This window comes from Dreissena polymorpha, chromosome 4, assembly GCF_020536995.1.
Source record: "Dreissena polymorpha isolate Duluth1 chromosome 4, UMN_Dpol_1.0, whole genome shotgun sequence".
NCBI classification, from domain to species: domain Eukaryota; kingdom Metazoa; phylum Mollusca; class Bivalvia; order Myida; family Dreissenidae; genus Dreissena; species Dreissena polymorpha.
In genome coordinates this window covers 105564370-105571135 of record NC_068358.1, presented here as the reverse complement: position 1 = coordinate 105571135, position 6766 = coordinate 105564370, and the positions used below count along the sequence as shown (strand labels likewise).

The 6766-nt window shown below is 31.8% G+C and overlaps 1 long non-coding RNA gene across 1 annotated transcript; it reads left to right on the top strand.

The window, feature by feature from the left end:
• The first annotated feature begins 1538 nt into the window (after positions 1-1538).
• Positions 1539-3010, top strand: LOC127877214 (uncharacterized). The gene is made up of 3 exons (XR_008048287.1): positions 1539-1885; positions 2327-2428; positions 2825-3010. It is a non-coding gene; the product is annotated as an uncharacterized LOC127877214 (long non-coding RNA).
• The last annotated feature ends 3756 nt before the right edge of the window (positions 3011-6766 follow it).

Sequence of the window (6766 nt, the reverse complement as noted above, 5' to 3'; positions counted from 1 at the left end):
ATTATGCCCAGTTTTCTCAGAACGCGACACAAATGACGTACGTATTTGTCAACGATTTTCTGTATACATGATCATTAACAATGAATGTATACATTTTCTTATTCAATACGTATGTCTGAATCGACCGAATTTTCGTCATCATAGTCCATTTCATATTGTATTGGTACTTTAACTGGTGTATTTGCAGTTTCTGTGCTTGAAGAACACAACTTAGTGTATAGTACATTTTCATGAACATGTATATCTTTCCCTGCTAGCTTTATTTCTGATGGGATAATACCTTCGTGTAGCTTTGATTTATAAACGTATTTGTTTAGTACGGGATCAAATACAAACTCCCTGTATTTCAAGGGCTTGTCACCATGGTGCTCTATGCAGTGTTTTATTACCTTACTCAAAGTTTGTTGATCGTTAGTACAATACACGCAAATGTACTTAGGCCTGTTATAATGGGATTCTTCACACGGGTACTCCTCTGGCGATGGGCAGGCACTTTGATTATTTTTTTCTATCACTTTAATAACGTCATTTTCAATAGTGAGTTGCTTATGTTGTTCATCTATGTTTTGTGGACTAATGTCAGCATATATTTTTGTCCGATAACCTAATTTGCCGGTTGTTTCATCTAAGGTAAGTTCTCTATTTTTTAATTTTTCTACGTAATGGTTAGTTGTGTTATGTATAAGTATTTCTTTCAGGCATTTAAAGGACTCTGTACAATGAGAACATCTGTAGTTTTCCATTTTTTCTGTTTGACCTGAAAAGAAAACAAAATCAGTTTTTTTGTTAGGATGATTGTTTAACAATGTGCTAAAATGCTTTTGTTGTCAGCAATTAAATAAATCTCGATTTTTTTTTACAAAAGTATTCATTTTAAATAGATCTTTACATAAAGACATCTTGCAGTTTGGTCATTATCCATCGACTTTCTAATGTTAGTTTGCAATTATCCATACACTAGTTTGGTCATTATCCAATTTGTACATTCTTGTCCCAAACAAATACGAATATTTTGCGTTTTCGAGCATTTACGCAAATAAAATTTTGTACATACATATATGAAAGGTTGATACATAAGTCCAAGCATTAAAACATTAAAAAACATTCGATTATAATTGTTTATGGCCTAAAAGTTTCGACAATTTCATTTACTTTTTCAAGATTTTAAAACATATTCATTTTATTTCGACGTAATTGTTTTTAATTGTTATGGGTTTATTAGCGCATTGTATCCGGCAAATATCATTTTATCAAAAAGAAACGTTTATTATGTCACAACTTACCTTAGATAAACGTGTTCTTATAAATAAATGACGTAAGTCATTACTTTTGTCGCCATTTTTTTCTTCAGTTTGAATTATCCTACTCAGTTTGGATTATCAACGTACAGGGGGTGTTGTTCCTACTTGTGGAATTTACAAACGAACAAACATTCGTTATATGCCATTAAATAGCTCGCAACACGCGCGAACACTACTTTGTTCGTTAAACTCAATCGGTATGTATTGTATTTGTATAAGAATGTATATACATACAGAAAGCAGAACATTTGGTTTTATTGAACAACGATTTTCAAATTAACACTATGCGACAAGAAAGTAATTGTTGTTTTTTGTACTCAGATAGATTTACATACATGTAGCTAAATGCTATAAATAGTTGTGTGTTTTGTATGTACGAGATATGAAGTTAATTGCGCGTGAATTTCCGAAAACGACGATATTGTACTTTGAAGTATTGACAGATCGATAGAACAACGTAACATGCTCGTATTGAGATTTTCTGAAAATGAAGACTAGTCCAGAGTATAAAATCAAGAAAGCTTTACATTCACGGTTCATTCGTATTTGGAAGCTTTCTCACACTTAATCATTCAAACAAGCAGGTATATGTTTCAGTGCACGAATGAACTAAGAGATATTTATTTCTTTGATTTTAAAATACGTACAGTATTACTTTCTGTAATTATTAAAAAATAAATGAATCAACAATTAACTTACATCTGAAAATTATAATTTTTGTGGTTGGATTTAAGCTAATAGACACAATAACAATCGTTTGTTGTTGGAAAAGACAAATCCAGTAGAAATTGTTTTTAAGAAATTGTTATTTCTGGAACATAGCTGGATATATGTTACATAATTCGATAAAACACATCATGTGACTTATGACTTAGCCAAAGCATGTTTATATTAATGATCATGCTGTCATATGTGTTTCTATGCAGAAAATAAAAGTTAGCATAGATCAACTTATTATTTTATACCATGTTAGAATTTAAAATTTCAACTTTATATAAAATATGTTTATTATTATTTGTTCATAGCTGAATCATGTCAAGTGGGCAACCAACGGGCGGACATGGGGAATCGAAGTCCGATCTGGAAAATAAGGGTGCCCAGTGTAACCCGAACAACCCGAGCTTCCAGTAGGTAGATACCGAGATATGTGTTTAGATGGATTATTGTTGTTGTTGCTTTTTTAGCTGTACGTGGTATGGGTATTTCTTAATCGTTGCATACCAGGTTTCGGTAATAAGAATTAAATCTTCATAATGTTTCTTGCGTTTCAATGTAAGTATATTTGAAAGAAAAAGTTGTGTGTACGCATATAGAAATACGATTGTATATTATGATAGTGTATCGTATGTGACTATTATTGGGCGAGCAAACTTGTTATTTAACATGAAGCGTCAAAATGTTTTTCGTCATGTTTGTATTTTCATGGATCTAGATCGTCATTGTGAACGATGAAATAAAATTTATAGGGATAAATGTGGACATATTCGTGCAAAGCCATGCAACTCCAAATTGATTATTTTCAGGGGCCACCAAACAGGGTACCCGGGCACAGGGACCAAATCTGACCTTAATAACCATAGTGACCAACTGAATTCGAACAACGAGCGGTTCCAACCAGCGAAGAAATGATTCGACGCGTGCGTTTGAGAATGTGATGCATTGTCACGACTATTTATTCTTGTGAACGAATAAAACATACAAGCATAAAATTGGTTGTTTATGTTTAATGTCCGTTGTTGTTTTTTTGAGTGAACGATTTTAATGTGATTGACCCGTGTCATTAAGTAAATTATTGTATAAACTCAGTTTAATATAATAACAATATACTAATAATGTGCTCTTATGTATATCATTTGCGTGTTTATCATATACCACCGTCTGTATTCAACGCAAGTTAAAATTAATAAAACTATGCAAAATCAAATTTGACGATAATTAATGTTTCTGATTTTATTCCAAACTAAAATCAATAATGTTGAAATTAGTTTGATGTTTAAACCAGAAGCTCATGGCAATACAATCTAGATGAGATACGCGTAATCAAAATAATGGAAAAAAAACATCGAAACTGTATAATACATTGAATGCACGTGTCTTTTGCCATTTAAGCGTTTCTATTTGACATTTCTTTGAAATCTAGCAACAGCCACGATGTATTCCTGACCTAAATTGTTGACACATTAATTACATACTGATAAACTAACAAGGAATCTTTCTGACCTTTGGTGTACTGTTTAATAAACATGGTTAATTAGATTTCACATATGTTTTATTATTTAACTAAGACTGCACGTATGGGATCTCAGTAACATGTTCTGCAAGAAAAAAACACTGCGAAATGATAGGTCCACCAAACTAGGTGATCTAATTTGGAAATAACCTCCGTTACCGCGAATACATAATTACCCATATTTTATAATAAATAGACTTCCTTTGACTTTTCACAGCAGTTCATTTTAAAGCGAAATTATACGATTTTTTATATGTGTTTAATTGTTATATATTGATAAAATATGTTACAATAACACAAAATAGGCAAGCACAAATATACATTAAAGACGAATTTCATCAAATGCAACAAAGACAAATTAGCGCCCCTAGCCGATTGTGACGTAATATTTTAATACAATAACCGAAGCATTCGTCTTTTAATTAGGACCAGAGTAAGTGTTCGTGTGTCGTATGGATATATATCGTTGCAGGAATTTTAAATGAACCGTTAAACTAAGTTTAGATTCACATCGTACATGCATGATATACATGCTGGCGAATGTGACTGTACAGCCATTTTCGATTTCAGAATTAAATATCTGACTTATTTCGCATTTTTCGACACATGTTCTTCTTAACTTTTATTTTAATTTATATTGAAATATATATATAATAAGTTTTTAACACATTTTAATAAATTCATTAATATTTGACAAAATCGTATAATCTCGCTCTAAGTATGCGGCTATGTGATAAAAATATTGATAATTATGTGTTCATTTCATGTTATTGAATGAATGAACTAATAACACCAATTACAAACCATATGATGTCGTACAAGTGACTGCTAACAGAACTATGAAAAAATAGAGGAAGTGACCACGCGAAACTGCTACAATTATTTTTTATATATGTGACGTGTTTTCACGACAGAGTATTGATTAACTTTCTGTGGCTGAGCGTCATAATTATTCCAAAGTCATAAATCGCGGTTTTAACAATACCGTTTATATGACGCAATTTCGGTAATATTCAGGATCTGCTGTGACAATTAAAGAAACACACAAATTGTCCTCATTATTCCTGTCAGTATAAAGCATAATAGTATTGTTATATATAAGCTTCTTGGTGTGTAACCAACCAAAATCCCATCATCTGAACTAATCAGGCGTTAACGGATAGATAGGTACAGTACTATTTAAGTATAGATTGAATTAAAGAATGAATGTACATATAATTGTAAAGAAAAAACAAACATTGACTACATTCAAATGTGTAACAAATGTGAGGCAGTGTGCATGTTAGGGCATAATCCTATTTTTTGCGAATAGATTCCAACAATCACTTTATTGAGATCAACTGCAAATGCCAGTGTTAAATGTTCTTGAAAATAAAACTTGTTTGTCAAAGTCATTACTTAGTTGGTATTGTAGTTGAAGTTCTTAGTTGTTAGAGCATCACTTCAGGGGCGTCGAAAGACAAATTGATATTGGGGCGGCGGAGGAGGTGGGCATCAAATTTTAGCATCAAATGGCGCATTCTGGTGCGTTTTTATGCATGATACCTGACCGTATACACGTCTATTGCATGCATATTCTGAATGACAAAAGTTGTGACGCACAGACAGACGATGGAGAAGTGATCTCTCTATGTCGCAGTTTGTACTTTGTAGCAGGCGACACAACAATAGGGATCATGTGGGTTGAACGAACGTTTTTCGGGAATTTCTTTTCCCGAAATTCCGTTTTGGAAATTTGAAATTCGTTTATAAGTTTGGAGTAGACATATTGAAATGACACAAAAAGGGGTAAAAAAAACATTAAATAAGTTTTTTAGAATTATCGATTTACTTTGAGTTATTACAATTTATTCAGGTATCTTGGGGTATCTTTAAATTTGTGATAATTAACTACTATTGGATATCGGCACATTTGTTTCAAGTCATACTCTCCTTTATATTAATGATACGTATCGTTTATTCAAATCAAATTTTTATTTTGAAAACTATTTAGATATTGTGGTAAATGATAGGAATAGAATTTGTTTGACTAGACTTCGCTGTGCTGCACACTCACTATTCATTGAAGAAGGTAGATATAGAAATATTCCAAGAAATGAACGAGTATGTACAAGATGTAATATGGGTGTAATTGAGAATGAATACTATTTTTTGATAATTTGTCCATCGTATAGGGATTTAAGAAAACTATTGTTACCTAAATATTATCTACGCTGGTCTTCTATTATAAAATTTAAGCAACTGATGTCTACTTCAAATAGAAAAACATTAATTAACTTGGCTAAATTTACTAGAATGCCATTTAATATTTGTATACACATGTATTGTTTATTGTTGTGTGTTTTTTGTTTTGTCAATATTCGCACAACCATTAATCATTATTTCATGTCCATCATATACACCATACTTTTCATCACAATTGTTGTATATGCATTTATTCACACCGTCATTACATGTATTATGTATGTTGTTTGGCTATGTACAAATGTATTTGCCAATACAATTGACTTGACTTGATAATAAAAAGAAGCAAAGGCTTAGATCATACCGACAATATAAGATTCCCAGGTTTATTTACTCAAGAATAAATAAGAATAAATGGATTATCGTTATAATTGAGACCGATCAATTAACAACATGATTGACAAGTACATTACCGCGGGCGGGTGATGACAATCAATAATACACTTGTCATATCCGCGAAAGCGTGATTACATTGCTTCGTGGTAATGATATTTTCATATATACGGGTATTGATATGAAAAAAAAAGAAAACAACGTCTTTGCCGAAATTTCATTTTGGCCGGAATTATTGGAGCGACGGCCGCCGCCCCTCCCGCCCCAGCTCCGACGCCTCTGCACTTGTATGGAATGTATTATTTGCATATGGGTGGGTATAATATAAGTAACCTATCATACTGGTCATTTTTCAGGTTATTCTTAAAATATGGAATTACTGTGAGTGAAAGGACGTAATAATGTTGGAAAGTATGGAATATTGAAACAATAGTTGAAAACCTTCCGCAAATATTGCGTTCTGTGCATTCTGTGTATGGTAAAAGGATAAAAAAATCAAGGTTACTGCGTACCGTTACTTAAAACGTGTAATTATTTGTTTTAAACCATTTGTATTCTTCTTATTTTTTATTATTTATTTCATTACTATTATATTTGATACATAGTTTGGTTATTACCTCTTATATGATATTATCAGATACTTATACAAAATAATTTT